Source organism: Quercus robur, chromosome 10 (assembly GCF_932294415.1).
Source record: "Quercus robur chromosome 10, dhQueRobu3.1, whole genome shotgun sequence".
Lineage (NCBI taxonomy): Eukaryota > Viridiplantae > Streptophyta > Magnoliopsida > Fagales > Fagaceae > Quercus > Quercus robur.
Genome location: NC_065543.1, coordinates 49,442,478 through 49,466,196, shown reverse-complemented (window position 1 = coordinate 49,466,196; position 23,719 = coordinate 49,442,478). Strand labels below are relative to the sequence as shown.

The 23,719-nt window shown below is 33.5% G+C and overlaps 1 protein-coding gene across 1 annotated transcript in view; it reads right to left on the bottom strand.

The window, feature by feature from the left end:
- LOC126704421 (cytochrome P450 71A9-like) overlaps positions 1 to 23,719 on the bottom strand; it is a 63,723-nt gene that overhangs the window by 16,609 nt on the left and 23,395 nt on the right. The gene's annotated exons all lie outside the window — the stretch shown is intronic.

The following is a 23,719-nucleotide window of genomic DNA, read 5'->3' as shown; positions in this document are numbered from 1 at the left end:
CGACCCGTTTCTCACAAAGAAAAAAGTTGAAGTGACAATGTGACATGAAGGCTAGCTAATCCCATCAGGCCATCACCAAATCTTTTGCTTGCAGAAGAAAAGATTACAAACGGCAGAATTGTTTAGCTTGCAGAAGAAAAGATTACAAAAGGCAGAAAGAAGAGACAAATAAGAAAAGGCATAAAAAAGAAAGAAGAAAAAAAACACTCACTCTCTAACTCTCTCCATCTTGATTCTAAAAAAAACACTCATTAGTTGGCTCACTCATCAACTGGTGTTGGCAATAGACTTGGTGTGTTCACTGAAGGTTCATTTTTTGTTTTCTCTTCCTTTGCCTCTTTCGTCTTCTTCATGTTTGTTGCTGGGTGTCTGGGGTTTTTTTTTTTTTTTTTTTTTTAAGAGGAGTTTACTCATCGCTGTTGGGTTTTTATTCTTCTTTTTGGCTAAACTTTAATTTAGTTGTACACTTGTACTCTTAACTCTTTTTTGTTTGTTCTCTTAAATTTTGATTTCTTTAGATTTCTCTAGAAGGCTATGGAAATGGAATGGTCCGAATAGACCCACTTAAAGAGTTAAAGTATTGATTCTAAGTTCTAGTCTTACACTTTTTTTTTAAGAAATCAAATTAGTGGTATGGAAGTTAAAGTTTTGATCCAGTGATCCTAGTGCTACACGTTTTTTTTTTTTTTTTTTAAGAAATCAAATTTAGAGGGATGGAGCCATGGAGGGATAGTGGGCTAGTCTTAGTCTTAGTGGATCAAGTTGAGTCCTACACATTTTGCTAATGGGTTGGTCTTAGTGTTAGTGGATCCAATCAAGTTGAGTCCTACACATTTGGCTAAAAAAAAAAAAAAGGTTTATTGCTACACAAAAAAAAGAGTATTAATAACAAAATTATAAATTTAGAATAATTTACTTTGAATTAATATTTATTTTAATTTTTTTGTGCAGGTTTAAAGTGTAAAGTGATCTATTAAGTAAAGCTGCAATTGTGCTTTTGATAAACCAGGTTTTATTGTTTTATACATCAAATTTATATTATTCTAGTTAAATTGTAATTTTTTTATTATAGATTGTGTTTCAATTATTCATAAATATTTTTTAATTACAAATGTCTACTAGAAAATATCTATATGGATATGAAAAACTAAAAAAAAAAAAAAAAAACAAACAAACAAACAAAGAGAAGAACTAATTGAATCTCAAAAAGGAGCTATGGAAAAATTTATTACTTGTAAAAAACAAAATCTTGCAGAAAATTTGAGTGAAGGTTTCATAAATGAACAAGAAATTCATCAAAAAGAGTTAGAAGATAATGAAAATAAACAACAAAATGATAATAACGAAGGTGGTCATGATAATGTTCAAACATGTAATGTCACCATTCTTGATAATAAAGCTCAAAATAATTTAGAGGAGAGTGAAAATATTAATGATCAACCTAATTATATTCCTATGAATATTTTTGATCCAAGTTAATGGAAAACTATTGATATAAAATTAAGAGATTTGTTAGTAGAAAATTGTCCAATAAGAGTTGATGATCTGAATTTTCCTATAGATAAGAACTCTAGACATTTTTCTACTACACATTATATTTGAAAATTACCAAATGGGGAGAAACATGATAGAAAATGGTTAGTGTATTCGAAAGACCTAGATAAAGTATTTTGTTTTTGTTGCAAGTTGTTTAATTCAAAATCTAATACAAATCAAATTGCTAATGGAGGAATTAAGGATTGGAAAAATATTAGTTCTATTCTTAAAAATCATGAAACAACGAATGAGCCTATTACTAATATGAATACTTGGATTGATTTAGAACTAAGATTATTGAAGAATAAAACAATTGATAAAAATGTCCAAGAACAAATTAAGAAAGAGAAAGATCATTGGAAAAAAGTGTTATTAAGAATAATAGTGGTGATAAAAAATCTTGGTAAAAATAATTTGGCATTCAGAGGAAAAAAAATGAAAAGATCTATCAAGAAAATAAAGGAAATTTTTTAAGTATAATTGAAATGATTGCAGAATTTGATCCAGTAATGCAAGAACATGTTCGACGTATTCAACATGGTGCAATCCATAATCATTATCTTGGACATAATATACAAAATGAAGTGATACAATTATTAGCAAATGAAATTAAAAGTAAAATTATAAAAAAGATTAAAGAAGCAAAATACTTTTCAATTATACTTGATTGTACCCCCAATGTAAGTCATCAAGAACAAATGACTATCATACTAAGATGTGTGGATATTTGAATAGGTCCGATAAAAATAGATGAACATTTTATGGAATTTTTAAAGGTAGATAATACTTCTGGAAAAGGTCTTTTCAATGAAATTATAAATGCAATAAAAAATCTTGAACTTGATATTAATGATGTACACGAACAAGGATATGATAATGGGTCTAATACGAAAGGGAAAAAACAAGGGGTGTAAAAAAGAATTCTTAATATAAATCCTAAAGCATTTTACACACCATGTGGTTGTCATAATATCAACCTTGTCCTATGTGATATGGCTAATTCTTGTCCTAAAGCTATATCTTTTTTTGGAGTAGGACAATGTATATATACACTATTTTCTTCTTCCACAAAGTGATGAAAAATTTTACAAGATAATGTAACAGGTTTAACTCTTAAGCCATTGTCACAAACACGTTGGGAAAGTCGAATTGAAAGTGTGAAAGCAATAAAATTTCAAATTCTAGAAATAAGAGATGCTTTGTTACAATTGGCAAAAAAAAGTGAAGATCTCAAAACAAAAAGTGAAGCTGATTGTTTAGCAACATATGAGATTGAAAGTTTTGAGTTTTTGCTAGCTATGACCATTTGGTATGACATATTATTTGTTGTTAACACTGTTAGTAAAAATTTACAATCGAAAGACATGCACATTGATGTTGCTATAGATCAATTAAAAGGTCTCATGTCTTTTTTTTAAAAATATAGAGAAGATGGATTTACATCTGTTATAAATTCATCCAATGAAATTGTAACCAAAATGGAAATAGAGCCTATATTTCATGAAAAATGTATAATTCGAAGGAAAAAACAATTTGATGAGAATGTCAATGATGAGACAACACAATCCGCTGAAGAATATTTTAGAATTAATTATTTTTTATATATAGTAAATCAAGCTATTTCTTCAATTGAAAGTAGGTTTGAACAATTTCAAATATATGAAAATATTTTTGGTTTTTTATTTAATTTTGAAAAACTAAAATCGCAAGATGAGGATAGTTTGAAAAAAAATTGTCTTAGTCTTGAATGTTTTCTCACACATGAAACTTATTCCGATATTGATGGTTTAGATTTATTTTCAGAACTAAAAGTTTTAAAATAAGTTTTACAAATAAATGAAAACTCTCCAATTAATGTACTAAATTATATAAAGAGGCTAGAATCTTTTCCAAATGCATGTATTGCTTTCAGAATATTACTAACTATACCTGTTACAGTTACTTCTACAAAAAGAAGTTTTTCAAAATTAAAATTAATAAAATTTAAGATCAACTCTGTCACAAGAAAGATTAAGTGGATTAGTCATATTATCAATTGAAAAGGAAATGTGTAGAACTTGAATGCAAAAATTTAATTAGTAATATTGCCTCTCAAAAAGCAAGAAAAATAAATTTTAATTGAAAAAAATATATGAATTTATAATTAAATATAATAAAATGTCTCATTTAAAACTTTCGCCTAGGGCCCCCAAATTCATTGAGCCGGCCCTATATGTAGTTAAGCATTGAGGTCCTAATCCAAATAGGGGGACATAGCTTTCAAGCCTAGACCTTCCCTAAAAGCAGAGGGAGGTATACGATCCAGCTAAGATAGGGATGTGCAAAAAACCCACTGACCCACCAAACTCGACCCATTAGATTGGGTCGGTTTTTAAGGCTTGGTGGGTTGGGTTAGGTTACAAAAAAAAATTTTATAGCTGGTCGGGTTGAGTTTGGGTCATAAAATTACAAACCCGCCAAACCCAACCCGACCCACCCATATTTAAAATATATTTTATATTTAATAATTTAAAAAAAAAATCAATTGTAGAGCACTTATATATATATTTAAATATATATTATATATTTAATAATTAAAAAAAAAAAACCAGCTATAGAATAACATTTCCTCAGTTCCTCCTACTAATACTAATTTAATATATATATATATATATATATAAAATATATTATATAATTAATAAATTTTTTTAAATAACCAGTTCTTCCTATTCTATATAAAAGCCAATTAGTTGATACAAATCCTAATAAATTACTATTGTTATTTAGTCATTAGTGTTGTTTGCCTTTAAAGAATTACATTGATACTAATCTTTAGGTTTTTTTAATATATTAATATTAATATTTTTTTGTACTCAATTTAATAATAATAATTAAAAATATTTGTCAAACCCATGGGTTCAACCCAACCCAACCCGACCCATGTGGGTTGGGTTGGATTTATGTGATGGGTTAGGTTGGGTTGAATTTTTTTTGACCCACCATGGTGGGTTGGGTCAAAAAATCCCCTCAACCCGACCCAACCCGACCCATGCACACCCCTAGATGTTAGGCAGAACTCGGATTCAACTTGTCCTTTAGTATTTTATAAGAATGTGGAGTGAAGTTTATGTTTTCTTTTCATTTTTATCTATGGTTGAGAGTGGTCGGAGTAGCATGTTAAACTCAAAGAATTCATATTTTCTTTTGGTATTGTATTTGGATGTGCTTTACTTTTGTTTAAAGCATTAAAAATAAAAAACTGATAAAAAATTAAGAAAAAATTTCTACTTAAAAAAAAAAAATAATAATTTAAGTGTGCGACCGTTAACATTAACTCGAAAGTCAAAAGGCCAATGCTTGCCAAATGCACTTCTAAATATTTTTTATTAGATGTGAATTTTAATAAATTCACTACTGGATTCTTATATCTTTCATACTTGCAAAATTTTCAGAATATCAAAGATCGATACGTCATCAATCAAATCTTTAATTTTGAAGTTTTTGTAGTCTAAAATTATTCATAAAAAATAAGTTTATGAATCAAATAGTTAATTACATCGGATTAATTTTGTTACAAAATATTATCCATTTTAAATATCTTATCTCAATTTTATTGTGCAGATGCAAATTCTAAGAAGTAAGAACATCTTTTTGGTGTTTCAGCTTCAACTTTATGTTATGACAGTTTTGTGATTATTGGATCTTTGCTTAATAGCATCTATTTTCTTTTCTTTTTCTTTTCTCGTTCTTCATTTCCAGAAAACAGTACTGTTTTCCTTCATTTGTCATTATTGATTCTCTCCCCTTTCTTTAGGGATGGTAATGGGGCGGGACGGGGCCGAAGGACGGGGTCTTCGTCCCCTCCCCGCATGATTTTATCTTGCCCCACCCCCGCCCCGCCCTGCATGACGGAGAATACTTTCTTACCCCATCCCCGCCCCTTGGGGCCCCACAAAACCCCCCCCCCCCCCCACCCCGTAAAACTCTACTTTTTGTTAATTTGCCCTACAACTAGTACAATTTTTTTAATGAAACCTATTTCATTAATAAAAATATACTTGAAGTTACAACTAAATTTATCCCATCAAATCAAATCAATTTTTAGAAAAAATTGAATAATATATCCAAGTGTTTATCAAGACAACCATTAAAAAAAAATCTCATAATATAACACAACAAAATAAAGGCAAAGAATTACATTGGATAAAATAAAATATGCTAATATTAATATATTTGTTTAAATAGTAGGGTTTTAGGGTATGAAAATTTTACAATTATAACCTTTAGTAATGCGGGGCGGGGTGGGGTGGGTCTAAAAAGCCTAAACCCATCCCCGCCCCGCCCCGTGGTGCGGGGCTAAAATCTTTCCCCATCCCCGCCCCACCACCTTTGTGGGACGAGGAAAACCCGCATGGGGCGAAGCGGGGAGGGGCGGGTTAAACGGGGCGGGGAAAAATTGCCATCCCTACCTCTCTTCACTGTCGACAGCGCACACACAACTTGTGGGTTAATGCCAATTTGTACTCTTGATGGGTTAATTTGAAGAAAGTGAAGTTTGGGTCGATGAAAGACAGGTTCAAGGCAGACAACACACAGCATACTCACTCACAAAACCACTCCGTACCAAATCTTCAATGCAAGGTTATTGTTCCTCTCTCTCTCTCTCTCTCTTTATTTTATTTTTATATTTTTGTAAGAAATGGGTGTGGGCTTCAAGGAATTGACATGAATGGCTTCTGTTCTATGATAACTAGTCGTTAACCCGTGCAATGCACGGGATAGTTTTTTAAAAACATATATATTTACTTTGCTTAGAGAAATAATCACTTGAAACAAATAAGAATTCACCTCTACTTACTATGGCTCAAAACATAAAGTATAATTTTATTTGAAATGTAATCAAACATTAAAGGAAACTAAACAATTGTATATCAATTATTGCAAAATATCTAGATGAACAAAAAATAATAATAATAAATGAATGCTTAGGCAAATATTCCATTTAATATTTTTTGTTTATTCATCTTTTGACTTATTTAAAAAATATATTCCTTATACTTTGTAATCTAGAAAAGTAGATGACACTCATATTCTACATGAGCACAATATAAAGGAAGAAACTCGTAACAAACTTTAGGGATAATAATTTAATGATTTAACTATTTTTAGTGATAATTTTATAACTAAATTCATACAAATAAATTATAAACAATTCCTCTCTCAAAAACTTTAAAAACTACTATTCAAGCATAAGTAAATAAAGATACAACTACCAAAATAGCTTTCACATAAATATTTTGAAATTCCCAAGGTCTCTATACACAAAGACAAAACAAATCTCTAGTGTACAACTTCTAATCTCCACTTGAAAATATTATCTACAAAATAAGAGAATTCATACCTAAAAAATAATTCATTTAGAAGGAAATAAAAAGAATCAATATAAATTTTCTACTATTAATGGAGGCTTGCAATTAGTATGCACTTCCCTCACTTTACCACTCATGTGAAACAATAGGAAGAATACTTTGCATAAATCCATGAACTACTTATACTCAGGAGACAAAGCAATTATGAAAGATACCATTTATTTCAAAAAAAAAAAAAAAAAAAGGAATAATCATAATGAATCAAAAAGCAAGCAATATGGATGGCTTAGGGACGATGATCCAATATGTTTTGAAAATATTGAACATCAATGCAAGAACCTATTTGTGACTTTCATTAAACATTACATTTATCATGAATTCTATCCAACACATGCTAGAAACTTTTAATTCAAAAACTTTTCACAACTAAAGAAAATCAAATATGACTACAAACGATGTGAAAAAAAATTTAAAACTTTATCAGCAAAATATATTAAAAAACAAACATAGACTAAATACAATAGAAATTGATAAGGAACTTCATTAGCACAAATTTCCAATCAAAGCTCGAAAGCGTACGAAAATAAAGAAAATGCTAAATGTACTACTAATTTTACAACAAAAGGCTTAGACAACTAACTTCAACAAACAATTGAAGGAGTGACATTTCATAACTTTGTACAAATGAGTCGTTCTATCCACTACAATGACAACTTCAAATTCTAAAGCATCATCCAAGATGTTGGATTTATTAATGTAGTATTATACAAAATATGAATGATTCCAATTCAAGGGCAACTAAAAAGGCCTAATAGATGCGTCTAATGAGGAAAACATGAAAAGAAAAAACGTCAGCTCAAATTTTATTTGCCTTAGTCAAATGAATTTGATGTTGTTCTAGACAAAGAGACTTTCAAAGGATGTTACAAACCCCAAGAAATTGCACATACAGTCTAATTAGATACCGAAAAATTCAAAGAAAAGACAAAAGAAAAGAACCAATTTATCTTAATTAGATACAGATCCAAACCACAATTCTTCTAGCATGCAGTCTGAATGCATAAGTATAGAAAATCAGGACATTTTGGAAGTAGTTTAACATAGAAACAACTTTGAAATACAAAATAATTTCAACTTAAAATACATAATGCTATGATGTTAATTGTTTCATTTGGTCATAATTGGTTGGGTTAACAACATTTACTGTAGCATTTTGTGCTACATTAGGGCCAAGGCTAGTCCAATAATTTTCTTAACTGATTTGTGAAGGACATAACAGCTTACACTCATGATTCTTATATTTGAATTCGGTCAGCTATTCAACTCAAAGTTTTGTTGACTTGGGTAAAAGTGACATAGAGTAATTAATAATATGTACAATTCCCCTACTACATAGCTAATTTATCTTTAGTTGCGCATGCTTAAATATCTAAAGCATTTAAAGAATGTAGATGTCAGTGGTACTGAACTCTTAACTTCCAAGGATTTGTTCATAAATGATGGAAATATTATACCTGAGCACTTATTATCTCTAACTAATGCATAAATCATTATGAAAATTGTAATTCTCATGCCTATAGTGGTTCTTTTTTAAGAGAACCATCTACAGCTCACAACATCAATGAAATAAGAATAACAAATTCTAAAAAAATATAATTATGCAGTAAACAAAGAAGGTACCAGATTACCAATCAAAGTGAGTATTGGCTTTGCAATGCCCCATCTTCCCTTTGCCCTGCTCTTCCTCATTTATTGGCCAACAATCTCTTCTTTTTTTCTTTTCCTTTTTTTTAATATCAATTAACACATGTCAGAACAAAAATAAAAACAACAAAATTGAACTTTCTGTGATATCCTAGAACATTAATAGTGAAACTAAAACAGATCCAAATATTTTATTAATAGTGAAACTAAAACAAACCCAAATATTTAATTAGACTGTAAAAAGGGGGAAACTCAATATAGATCAAACCAAAAAAAAAAAAAAATCCATCATTGTTTCTCATAAAAGACCTTAAAACACAACAATTTTTTCCTACATACTCAAAATATGTCTTTACCTACACATCACAGGGTCCAATTGTATCCTTATGGCTTGCAGAATCTTGATGAATAATGCCTCCCTAAAATGCAAAAAACCCAATTTTAATTTCTTTACAATCAAACCTGATAATAATCAAGCAATTGAATAGCTTTGTGACAAACTGTCCCTATAACATGTATGTGACAGTCAAAAAACTTTCAAAATAGAAATAAAATCGCCACAAAATGCAAAATAGCAATAGCCCCAACAAACCGAAAGATTATATTACCCATTAAACTTGTTTACTGTTTCATAATGTACAAAACTAACTTATGTTTACAATGCCAACCGACATAATTGAAATATACAATGGGCTGAAAATTCACAAAATTAAATCCAAAAAAACTGAATAGAAAATCAGAATTATAAAGAGAGCAATAAAAATTCAGAATTATAAAGCAAGCAAAAAAAATTTCAGCTGTGAGTTGCATTGTAACAAATAATCCCTAAAAAAATATTATTTATAATATAATATAGGGTTATGGATTCCTAATCAAATTTGGGTAGAATTATGGATTCCTAATCAAAATACAATATAGGGTTATGAATTCCTAGTCAATTTTGGTTACCTTAAACTGAATAGAAAATCAGAATTATAAAGAGAGCAATAAAAAATCAGAATTATAAAGCAAGCAAAAAAAATTTCAGCCGTGAGTTGCATTGTAACAAATAATCCCTAAAAAAATATTATTTATAATATAATATAGGGTTATGGATTCCTAATTGAATTTGGTTAGGGTTATGGATTCCTAATCAAAATACAATATAGGGTTATGAATTCCTAATCAATTTTGGTTACCTTTGCCAACTGACATAATTGAAATATACAATGGGCTGAATAAATTCAGCCAGAGTATAATGCCCAGTTTCGATGGCTGTCGTCAATGCTCAAAGGTAGAGATCGGTCCTTGTGAGTAGCATCGTGGAAAGATCGGTGATGCCTTCTTTCTATTTTGGACCTGACAGTGTGGGCATGACTTCTTGGCAAGATTGATTTTCAGTGTTGGGTTTTGGGGAAGAAGAGGTTAGAAATAGAGAAGAGAAAGGAACGGCAGGGGTCTTTGTTTTGGAGGAAGAAGGAGATGGCAGGGGTCTGCGTTTTGGAGGAAGGAGGTTTGTTTTATATTTATCGTGTTTTGGAAAAGGTATTTTTTGCATTTATGTTTTTTTTTTTTTTTTTTTTGTGTTTATGTTTTTTTTTTTTAAATATTGCGCTAACGTGGAAAACTGTGGGAGCTTCAAAGGCTTCGGTTTTATATATATATAGATGAGAAGATAGCTTATGGTCGTAAAACCATTATACAGAAAACATTTTGAACATTTGTATAATTGCATCATAGTTTCTTCTAAGAAGTTTATATATATATATATATATATATATACACTAGTAGCATACTAGCATGTCTAAGTTATGCACAGATTAATTACAATTAAAATATTAAGTAAAGAAGTGATTTAACCAAAATCATTGAAATGACAATAAAATATAAAATTAAAAAAATAAAAGAAATTACCTTAAGTTGGGAGATTATTTAGTAATACCAAAGCTTTTGTCATTAATAGATGATTAAAATAATTATTAAAATTTATTGTAAATGTTTTCAAAAAAATTGTAACAGATGCTAGCGAGTGACGTGGCAATCGATCTCAATGTGCTTGGTGCGTTCATGGAAGACATTGGTATTAGCAATGTAGATAGCACTGCGATTATCACAATAAAGAGGAGTGGTAGTGGGCTATGGAGCATCTATGTCAGTTAAGAGCCATTGAAACCAAACAAACTTGCAAGTGGTGTCAGCAAGGCCATGGTAATCAGCCTTGATATTGGAACGGAAAACCACGTCCTGCTTCTTGCTACGCCATGAGACAAGAGAAGTACCCAACAAGAAACAAAAACCTGTGATGGAGCATCAATCAGTCGGATCACCTGCCCAATCCGCATTTGAATAAGCATAGAGCTCGAGAGAAGATCGAGAGGAATAGTGAAGACCATGATAAAATGTGCCCTTGAAGTATCGAAGAATTTGAAGAATAACAGCATAGTGGACAGAATGAGGGGTGTCCATGACCTTACTAACCATACTCACGGCATGTGAAATATCCGGGTGAGTGACAGTGAGATAGATCAGACTACCAACCAACTAATGGTAATAAATAGCATCTGATATAGGTTCACTATCCAAAGGTATGAGCTTGGCATTAAATTCCAAGGGAGTGGAAATAGCCTTTTATCTGTGATACCGGCTTTGGAGAGAAGATCAAACGCATATTTAGCTAGGGAAAGATAGTATTCATCAGAGGATGAGGTAACCTCAAGCCCAAGAAAATAGCTGAGAGTGCACAAATCTTTCATCTCAAAATGCTGACTAAGGAAGTGCTGAAGAAAGCGGATACCTGTAGAGTCATTTCTAGTAACAATCATGTTATCAACATAAAGAAGAATAAGAGTGATACCAACAAAGGATCCTCAGACGAAGTGAGCAGTGTCATGAGAACTCAAAGTGAAACCCAGTTAAGCAACAACTGAGCTAAACTTTTCAAACCAAGCCCGAGGCCTGCTTGAGGCCATAAAGAGCATGGTGAAGGTGACAAACTTAACAGCCTAAGTGAGTATAGTCAGGGGGTGGTTGCATGTACACTTCTTCTTGGAGGTCTCCATTGAGGAAATCATTCTTCACATCCATTTGATAAAGAGGCCAACGGCAAATGGCTGCCACAACAATGAGACGTCTCACAGATGTAAGGCAAGCAATCGAAGCAAATGTTTTCTCATAGTCAAATCCATATTCCTGAGTAAAGCCCTTGGCAACTGGGTGAGCCTTTTATTGTTCAACAGATCCATTAGTCTTGGTCTTGATCTTGTAAACCCACCTACTACAGATTGACCAAGAGACAAATCAACCATATCCCAAGTGTGATTTTTGCGAATGACATCTAGTTCATTGGACATAGCTAGCTGCTAAAAAGAGTCAATATGGGCCTCACAATAGGTGTGAGGCTCATAGAGGGTGGCAAGAGCAAAAGAGAAGTGATAATTAGTGAGATAAGGAGGAGGAACGCTTACCTAAGTAGAGCGGCGAAGGTCAAGACCAACAAGAGGCTCAGGAGACGGTGGTACCACAGGATCTAAGACAAGTAGGTCATGTGCTGGGGACAAAACCGGAGATGAGTTGTCTAGAGAAGCAACCGATGTTGAAGAATCCTCCACAAGTTCAAGGTAAAGAGAGGAAACGATCAATAAAAATGGGAAACTCTAAGGAAGAGGACATAGGAAACTGTTGAAAACTCGTGAAAGGACGATATTCTTAGAACTCAACGTGACGAGAGACACGAAGGCGATGAGTTATGGGACCATAGCAGCGAAATCCCTTTTGGGATACACCATAGCCAAGGAAACAACAAAGACGAGCATGAGACTGGAGCTTTGTACGTTCATGAGGAGGAAGAGAGACAAAACAAGCACAACCAAAAACCCGAAGAGAGGAGTAGTCAGGGGTTTGACCGTAGAAGAGCTCGAATGGTGATTTTTTGTGTGGTTGGTGAAGGAATATGATTAATAGTGTAAACAGCAATGAGTGTTGCCTCACCCTAAAAGCGCTCAGGAATAGAGGAAAAAATGAGAAGAGTACAGACAACATCAAGAATGTGACGATGTTTTTGTTCTGCACGATCATTTTGTTGAGAGGTGTAAGGAAAAGATCGATGAGGGAGGGTACCATGGCTATCTAAAAAAGATAGGAAAGATTTATCATTATATTCTTGGGAATTATCTGACCAAAAGATCTAAACGGGGTAATTGAACTGTGTTTCAATCATTTTATGAAATGTTTGGTAAATGAACACAAGTTCAAACCTATGGTGAAGTAGATAAATCCAGGTATATTGAGAAAAATCAACCACAAATATGAGAAAATATTTAGTTCCCCCCTCAATGGGTACTGGTGCAGGACCCCAAATATCAGAATGTATAAAATCAAAAAATGCAAAAGAAAATGGGTCACTATTAGTAAAGGGCAATTTTGTTTGTTTGTCAAAATGATAGGAAGTACAATCAAATTTTGGAAACTGAACTGAACCTAAATGACCTTGAGAAGCTAACAACTGAAGATGAGATAATGATGTATGACCAAGGTGAGCATGCCATAAATTAGGCGAGAGGGTGGCAATAGTAGTAGCAACGGAAACAACTTATGAAGGAATCTTCAAGTCGTGAACCTCAAACATATGTCCAATCTTATGGCTTGTCTCAAGCACTTGACTTGTCCGGGGATCTGCACATCCACACCATGATTAGTAAATAGAATATCTACTCCTAATTCACAAAGTTGACCAACAGAAAGCAAATTGAGAGCCAACTTTGGAATATGAAAAGTGTCACTAAGGGATAAACTAGGAGAAGAGATTGTTCCCTTATGAGTAACAGGCATAGGAGTTCCATCAGTAGTGTAAATAGAGATTAGATGTGCTTAGGGTGCCTTATCAAAGAATTGTGATTCATTAGGGGTCATATGGTTATAACATGCAATATCAAAAAACCAAGGATGTTTACTTGAGGTGACAGAAAGGGCAGTGGAAGTTCGTGATAAAACTTATTGAACTACTGCCTCAATATCAACTGTAGTAAGTGAGGAAGCCGAAGATGGACCAGTAGAAATTGATAGATCTGAGGGACATATAGCAGCTACTTGAGGAGGAGAAGCTTTGTTCTGCTGTTGAATGAATTTCTACAGTTTGCAACAAATAGAGATATCATGGCCTTTGGCACGACAAAACTTGCATCGAGTACCTCTAGAAGACTAAGAGGTTGAACGCCCATAGTTTATTAATGGAGAAGCAGTGATGCAGCAACGGGAGGCTATGGGGGAAGATAGGGTGTAGCCAACACATGGTTAGAGGATGACATGTGATAAGCAGGTCGAAAATTCTCCTCGGAGATGAACTCCTTGACTGTAGCATCAAGAGAAGGAGTAGGAGATCGGCTAAGCAAAGAAGCTTGAGTGGGCTTAAAATCCTTACATAGACCCATCATGAAATGCATAAATTGATGACGGTCCCGATATTTGGCAAAGAGCTCAATGTCCTCAAGATACTTTAGTGGAAGATCTGTAGCAGAGAGTTGTTCCCACATAGAAGAGTATGAGAATAATAATTAGATATAGACTGACCTGTTTCTTGGCACATTTCATAAAGTTTTGATTCAATGTGGAACTCCAGACTTGAATCATTAGTGCAATTGTAGAGATTGGACAGAACTATCCAAGTAGCTGTAGCAGTACCAAGACGAGGAAGAAGACTATGAATGGAAGGTATAGAGGTATTGATAAACGAAGAGAGAATCTTACTTTGAATACTCTCTCATTCCTCAAGGCGTGCTTCATAATCATCCTTTATTACAACAATAATCTTAGAGGCATCGGCATCAGCAGTGGCTTTAGACTGAGATAGTGGCACTGGCTTGGGAATTGAACCAGTTACATATCTCTATAATTTGCAACCCTTGAGAAAGACAATTATGTTTTGAGACCATGCATGATAGTTAGTAGGACCATCCAAGATAACGATGATAGGACGAATAATGTCTCGTTCGTTTTCTTAAGCCATGATGAAGAAAATGACCACAAAGAAGGAGTTAAAGACCTCAAATGAAGAAACAGAGCCCAGGGTTGGAATCTACGTGAAAAACTGAGCAAGATAGGCCTTGTTGAAAATTTTGACTTGGGTAAAAAAAGTCAACAGTACTGGTCAACGGTCAACGGTTATGGTCAACAGTCAGAAGGCAACTGCTAACGTGTATTGACGTAGTCTGATGACGTAATACGCTGACATGGTAGGATGACGTCACCCCAAGGTTGACGTGAAAGGGTTTGGGCGTGTGAGGCGCGTGGGTTGAGTACTAGCACATAGAGCGCGTGAGAGGTTCTGGCAACGTGTGGTAGCATGTGGAGCATGTGCTCGTGAGGTAGAATATTTAGGCAGCACATGTGGGCGCATGTCACCTGATTTTGGGATGTCACCAGTTGGGTTATTCTCGAAATCGGCAGAATTGTCAAGGTATGCCTTTGATTTGGCAATTTGATGAACAAAATGGTAAGATCCAAGTGTTACAGTGGCTGTGAGCGTGACGACGGTAACTCGCTTCTGACGATGGCTACTGGATGAAGGCAAAGGCAGTGAAAGAACACTAGAGATGATCATAAGAACTAGAAAGTCAGAGTAATGGCTTTGATACCATGTTAAGAATATAAAGTGAGAAAAAGAAAGATTGAATAGTCTGTATATTGATGTATATTCTGTGTGTGTATAACAATGTACAATAAAGAGCCTTATATAGGCTAATTATGTGTGAAGTACAAGTAATATGAGTATACTACAAGTACAGTATATCGGGCTAAGCCCAATGGGCTAGGCTAAGCTATATACTAACAACTTGATTTGACAGAAAAGTACAACATACAATTTTCAATAGTGGTTCATGCGAGCTAGTGCTTAAGCAAGTTGTTGTAAAAAATAAAATATGTATTATGAATTAATGATACAGTAAAATTATAAAATAAGTCCTTTGTTGCCCAGAGAGGCTTCAATGAAGAACCTACATGCGACTTATGCCATGATAAACAAGAATCCATTGCTCATGTCCTTAGAGACTGTCTTACTGCTACAAGGTTTTAAGCTGAAGTAGATTTCCGCCCTCATCTTTGACGATCTTTTGACCTTGATATCGCTGAATGGCTAAAATTAAATTCCTACTGCTCCTCACTAACACCTGGAAAAGGCTACCATTGGGCCTCCTTCTTCTTTGGAATCTGGAACTTGTGGCTATATAGAAACAAAAGGTTATTCCAAAGCCCTCCATCCTTTAACCTGCGTAAGGCTGTTGAGAATCAAGTTGCCAAGTTTTTCTATTGTGTTCTGGATCATGAAACTTCCAAAAACTCCTCCTTGATAGTTGTGGGTTGGTCTGAACCACCTTTGGAATGGTCTAAGCTCAACATGGATGGCTCTGCACTTGGGAATTCAGGGCTAGCTGGAGGGGAGGGCATAATTAGAGACTGCCACACGGAGTGGATAAGTGGCTTCGCTAGATCTATCGGCCTGACCTCAAGCTTTGCTGCCAAATTCTGGGCATTAAAGGATGGACTCATGCTCTACCACAAACTATGTCTTAGTACGGTAGAGATTGAAGTTGATGTCTTCGCTATAATACCTTTCCTAAATAATTGATCCATGACTAACAGTGAAATTGACTCTCTTGTTGATGATTGCAGGGACCTGTTGGAGAAAATTCCCCAAACCCAAATCAAACATTGCTTCAGAGAAGCAAATAAGTGTGTCGATGCTCTTGCAAGATTAGGAACAACTATGGAGGATGTTTTTGTTGATTTTGATGCCCCTCCCCCCCTTTTGCTTTCGGATAAGCTGGGCTTGACCTAGGACTGTATTTGTAATTCTGTGGCTATTGCCACTTATTTTTAATTCAGTACCCTGTTTACCAAAAAAAATAAATGTCAACCATTTGTTGTTATTATTATTATTATTATGCTTTGGCCTCCAAAAAAATAACTTTTTAAAAAAGGAATAGGACTCCTAAATTCAAATATTCATGTGATGGAACATTAAAAGAAAAAAATTTATCTCAAAAAAAAAAAATTAAGAATACATAGATAAAATTAGTGGCATAGTAAAAAAAAAAAAAAAAAAAAGTGTATTTGTAAAAAAGTGTGTCAATGCTCTTGCAAGATTAGGAACAACTATGGAGGATGTTTTTGTTGATTTTGATGCCCCTCCCCCGCCTATTGTATCCCTTTTGCTTTCGGATAAGCTAGGCTTGACCTAGGACTGTATTTGTAATTTTGTGGCTATTGCCACTTATCTTTAATTCAGTACCCTGTTTACCAAAAATAAAAAATAAATGTCAACCATTTGTTATTATTATTATTATTATTATGCTTTAGTCTCCAAAAAAAAACCTTTAAAAAAGAAATAGGACTCCTAAATTCAAATATTCATGTGATGGAACATTAAAAGAAAAAAATTATCTCAAAAAAAATTAAGAATACATAGATAAAATTAGTGGCATAGTAAAAAAAAAAATAAATAAAAAATAAACTTACATATTTAATCTCTTATAAACAAACATGGTTTTGGTTGGATTGTGTCGAATCGTGAGTTGTGACATTCTACCTCAAAACCAATTGATGATGAGAAAAACACACTCAAATCTTTTATGGCATTCGACATTACACCACGCAAGCCTTTTTTAGTGTGGTTGTAGGGAGTCAAATTGTAGTCCCCCCAACAATCCCTTTCTCACAATGACACTCTTGTGACTCAAACCCATGACCTTGGTTCTGATACCATTTGTCGAACCGTAAGCTGTGGCATTCCACCTCAAAACCAATTGGTAATGAGGAAGACACACTCAAATCTTTTATAGCATTCGATATCACACCATGCGGACCTATTTTTAGAGTGGTTATAGGGAGTCAAATTGTGGTCTCCCAACAGATTGGGTCGAGTGGTTATACTTAAATATGTTTCGATTTCAAATTATCAGTTGATATAGTTCTCATTTATCGTCCTATATGCTTAACATGGATAACTTCATGGGATCGCCATCTGCCGATATGGCCCATATCTTAATATGACAACAATTTAATGGAAAAATCGTATTTGCTCTCTAGCTTTGATGATGACAGATGCATGCAACGACCCAACTTTTGTGAATCAATAAGTATAGGGACAAAAAACTGTTTACACTATACACATTACACATATTGTGATTGAGTTACAATATATTTGCTTTTTTTTATTTTTTATTTATTTGAGAGTTACAGTATGTTAATGAAAGTTATGGTGCTTCTGTAATCACAATTTATCATGTCATTAGTTACAAAAATTGTTATATTACTAGCATCATTATATCTAATTTTGCCAGTGAGAATAATAAAGTAGATCTCCGTGCTACTATTTTGGGGAAATTCCAAGGCAATGAAAATTTGGAGGATTGGTGGTGAAAGTCAGAATGTGTGGCTCGTGAGAATATCCTTTCGTACAAGTTTGTTATTTATTATTTATTATTTCTGTTTTTGAGAATTTTTTCGTACAAGTCATTGTTCGGGTGGGGTATATGTTTAAAGAGGTGAATAAATGGCCTGATCTTTTGGCTAAGAGGGGTTGATCCTTGATGGAGAATTTTCTTGTGTTTAATACCTCTCCCTCTAATTATTTAAATGTATTGCTTGAAACTGATATGAATGGGTTGTATTATTATAGGCATGTTGCCAATACTTTGGCCTTTGTGGCCATTTTTTAATTGCTTTTGCTGTTTATTCTAGTACCTGGTTAACCAAAAAAAATTTTGCTTTATTTAGTAGGCTTATTTAATGACGCAAGTGGGCTGACCCAGCTAAATTGAAATGTAATTAATAGGTCAAGGTATGGGGCCTCACATGTTGAAATTTGATTAGGAAAATATTGAATGAGTTGGGGTTTGAAGTAATGGCTTTTATTCAAAAAAAATCTGCACAGTAGTGAAAGAATTATTCATATAAGTCTCCTATTTTTTTGGGATGAGCACTTAAGTCCCTTTCTTTGTAGATTGAAAAGTCTGTGTATGCATGGTACATTCAAGTCTCCCCACCAGTCTGCCAATGAATTATGAGTCTTCCATAGGATTATACATGTCAACCCCAGCAACGCGTAATTTCAGAGTCAGTCCCAAACATCATGTGGGCTAATGATAATGATATTTATCAACTCTAGTCTCTAGCAACCCTGCTGTCATGATAATGATATTTATGACTACCAACATTTCAGATTCAACATTGTCATTGCTTCTGCATTGTAACCAACTAGACCTAAACTCCAAAATATCACAAATGCTTGCAATTACAAGACACATAACTACACTAAACTCACACCAGTCCACAAATTTTTAGATTTTTTTTTCTTGCTCCTAACATATCCTTTATTTCACATTTTATGAAAAGTCTTAATTTTTTTTTTCCTCTCTAATCTCATTTTTTAGGTCTGTATTTACTGGATCCTTTAATTATCCTGAACATATATAGGAGTCATTGTTCATTCCAGCCTTGTCGATTCTTGATCCTCTTTTCTTTTACTCCAAAAGTGAAATACAAACTGTACGGCACCGGGAACCCAAAGCCCATACAGGTCTTGGGCCTAGGCCCATACCGGTTTTGGATGCAGGCCCAGCGGAAAGGTCCAGTTACCCTACGCCCTTCTTGAAACTGCCTTAACGTGAAAACACGTTTTGGGGTCTGAGTCCCAACAAACGATCAGTTTAACTTTCCCGGGCAAGTGAAGTGGTCGTGTCCGGGAAAGTCATGACATGCGCGGGAAACTCTTGATGTGCACGGGAAACTGAGTTGCCGAACATATCCATCAAGCAAGAACCAAGTTCCAAGGTCATAAATGCTGCACCGCCCTCTCACCTAAAACATCCACTTTGACCAGATAATATTGGACCCTTAGTAGCACTAACGGTGGCTGTAATCATAATCTCCCCACTAACCTTGGCTATAAATAGAAGAAATCGGGGAGAAGAAGGGGTTCAGAAAAATTGAGAGAAAACAGTCAAGTGAGAAAGAATAAACTGAGTGTTGCTTTGAGTCTCTCTGCCGAGAACGACCCAAAGTAGGAAATCCTCAAACCCACTACAAATAAGTTGTGAGCCCAAGTAATTTAAGGCCCAAAAGTCTCGTACTTGGTTCTTACACAAACAAATTTGGAAGTTTTACTTCCACACCAAAGAAGAAAAAGAAAATCAATTTTTGTTTGTTGCACATTTCATGAAGGATTTCATGCACAACTTAAGGGGATGTAGGAAACTGGAGACTTTCCTTATTATTGAAAACCAAATCAATGCATTGATTAATTAATAATTATAGTAGAAAATCATGGACTTGGTAGAGGAATTTGTGGGAATGAAGCGATCAATTCAAAATTTTGATTGTTTTATGTATGTATTTCTAGTTATAAAAATATGTTCTAAGCAACTAAAGAACATGTTTCTCAAAAAAAAAAAAATATATATATATATATATATATAGTGAATAAAGAACATGTATCCTTTTTAAGCTCTTACTCCATGAATGTAAGCCAAGTGGATGAAACACATAAACTTATATGATCTATCATAATTGGAAATGAAGATAGAATAGTGTCAATAGGATAATAATAAAATTGTTGATAAATTAGTCCCTACCGTTAACTCAATAACGGAAAATTAAAATAGTTGATAAATTAGTCCCTACCGTTAACTCAACAGGATAATAATAAAATTGTTGATTAATTATCCTAAATGAATCTTTGATACCTAAGGCTGCCGTGGCATGCCAAAAATGACGTCATGATTTCCTTAGATCAATTAAAACACGTCACACACAGTCTTAGCTAGGTGGATTTTAGCAGCCATCTCATTAACGGATATGTATGGAATGGATTTTTTTTTTTTTTTTTTTTTTTCCAAACAATCTGAAACCTTAAGGGTGTGGATTCAAATTTTAAAACTATAAGTGGCAAAATCAAAACCATCTTAAATTTTAAGAGTATGAATTGCAATTTAGTCTAAGTTAGTAGTTCTGATATAGACAACAGTATATACATACATACATATATATATATATATATATATTTGGATTAGGTGTGTAGGAAGAGGAAGAGGTGGGAAAAACTGAATTTTTGAAAAATATAGTAGCCCAAAACAATTCAAATCGTACCTTGTACACTGCACATCTATAACTAAAAAATTAAGATACGGTATAGTTATGGTTTTGTCCAAACCGTACCGCAAAGTGCGATACTAAAAATAGCAAAAACTGCATTGTACCGCACCATGAACACCCTTACCTCTGATTGCAAGTTGGGCTTGACAATGATGTGCACTGCTCTATTTCGGATTGGCAATAATTCTGGGCTATCCATCAACTTGGTTAAGCGCTGGCCCGCATGAACCACTATTTAAATACATTTTATTTTTAGAGTAATTGAAATTGTACTGTATCATAATACATATTTTATTTTTTACCTCAACTTGCTTAAGCACTGGCCCGCATGAACCACTATTGAAAATTGTATATTGTGTATTTGTCTGTCAAATCAAGTAATCCAAAGTCTAAAAAGTCCAAAACAAAATTCCGTTTCCAAGTTATTTTTAGTCCTAAATCTCAAATCAAAGCATGAGCCCCAGAGAAAGCACGGTAAAAGAGCTGATTTCAAACATCAGATTACAAGTTGGGCCTGATATGCACCAATACATTTAGGATTGGCAACAATTCTGGGCTTATTCATCAACTTGCTTTAGGCACTGGCTCGCATGAATCACCATCCATATCTCTAGTGCACCGCACTGCACTCAATGTCTCACAATCCATTATTAACTCGTTGGAGCGTAAAAATTAGGGAGGTCATGATGAAAAAGTATTCAGAAAATTCCACATGAAGAGGCCCCGTAAATGCCAATTTTAGAGCTTTCGTTGTAGATGCTGTAGTTATGGAATGCTTTAGAGGATGATAAATCCAACAGGTCTGTGAGGCCAGTTTGTAATTGGCGTTGGTAGTTTCATTGATTGATCTGAGCAAATTAAAGTGGTAATTGTCTGTAGGCCAGGTTGGGTGGGAATTAAATTAATGGAGCTACTAAGCGTAAAGAATGCAAATAGTAGCAAGATAAAGTCTAATGAAAAAACCTTACTACTTACTCACACAGCTGTGAAACGGTGTCCTAAGCTTCCACACTCAAGCTGTGAAACGGTGAATGTTATGGTAGTAAACCAATGAAACAAGCTAGTTTCATACTGCATCAGCTTGCTTCTCAAAGCAATAATTTTTTATCTGATCGTCCGATTTTCACAAAGTTAGACGATCTGGAAACTTGACATCTATACCTTTCCAACTCTAGCAAGATTCGGTCAATCAAAGTTCGTGAAGAGCTTCAAATAAGTGGTCAAAGCTAGAACCAAAAAAGCTTGAGGTAGAGCCAATGACGGCTCTATGGCATATGTAGTTGATATGATCGCTTAAGGTTCCAAGTAGAAAAAAAAGGCCTCCAAAGAAAAAAAAGTCCTCCAAATTTTAATCAGTAGAGTTATTTTTTTAATTAATTTAGCCCAAATATTAGCTAATAAATAAAACAATATTTTTTATTGAAAGAAAGACAAGAAAAAGAGAAAGAGAAATGCTATGTCTACAACATTTTTCATAACATTTTTACAAAAAAATCTTAAGTATTATGTTGTTATAAGCTGTTATTGATGGCAAAAAAATAATTTCAGTAATAGGTTCAAATTAAAACCAGTAACAATTTAACATATAAGATTTATTGTGAAAGATATTGTGATTATAGCACTTCTCAAAAAATAAAAAAGAGAGTAATACGCAAAAAAGTTAACATTATTTTTCACAATAGTTGAGTTGACAAACTTTTACTAATTCTTATCGAGGTCCACCACTAACATCACTCTTTTATTTACCACTATCAATCTACCGCGTCAATAGGTATGAAAAATTTTGTCTAATTTTTTGTCTATAGACTTTCTTAAAAAAAAATTCTATGTGATTCATATTAATTAATAATAATTTTGCATCTAAAAAAAGATAATAGAGTTTAAGTAATATATTTTTTTTATTAAGTCATATATATATATATATATGTGTGTGTGTGTATATATATATTTTCTTAGAGTCACCACCTAGATAAAGTCTAGAAACCATATTTATACCCTTTGTAGAGGGCCTTTTTTATCTAGAGTTTGTCCAAAGTTAAGGTACAAGTATGGAAGGTGTTAAGAACCCAACGTTGTTCAACTCGTAGGTCGGCCTCCACTTATTGTGTTCCATACCCTAATTTTATTAAGAGATGAGTTCAAGTTATACCTAGTATAACTCTTATAAACTTACACATTTTTTACACCGTAGATTTTTAAGAGATCTAACGGTTAAAAAAAACATCATTAAATACTATTATTTTCTACCTTACTACCTAATTAATACTAACATTCTCTCTCTCTCTCTCTCTCCTTATTTATTGCTTTATAAATAAATAAATAAATAAAGGAACTTATTTATAGTTTGTAAATAATTATTCAATATACTTTGCCTAGGCTAAGGATACTTATTTTTTTTCTCCTTTTTTCAACAATCTATAGGCTTATAAAAATCAACTTAACTTCTTTGGACTTGCATAATATAATATTGCCTGAAATATGTTAGTTCTTCCAAATGAATGAAAATGATCTCAGTTCTCTTTGAGATGGATATTAATTTTACATTATTGTTCAAATACAATGAAGGAATGTGGTTTCATTCAGTGATGGACTACCTCACAAAGGTAGTGGCATCCTGTATTTCTACTTGACAACTTTTGATCCATCTGCCAAAGATGCAATGAAAGATGAGAGATCTTCATTCACTGGCAGCGAGTATTCTCTAGGAACTTGTGGAAAGATAGACCCTGAGAACCCCAGTTGTGCAAGAACTACACTCATAGGAAAGGTGAGTTACAAAATCATTTATATCTAATTTTAATATTTGGATTGTCACATAGCTTGAAGAAAAAAAAAGAAAAAAAGAAAAAGAACTGTATGTGTGTACATATATATATATATATATGAGTGTCAACACTATGAGCGACTATTTTGTCTGTCTTTCTAGTTTCCAATTTGCTCATATTTCTTCCATTCTTATGCTTGAATATGCTTAAATATGTTATCCAACTAATTAAAGTGCATTT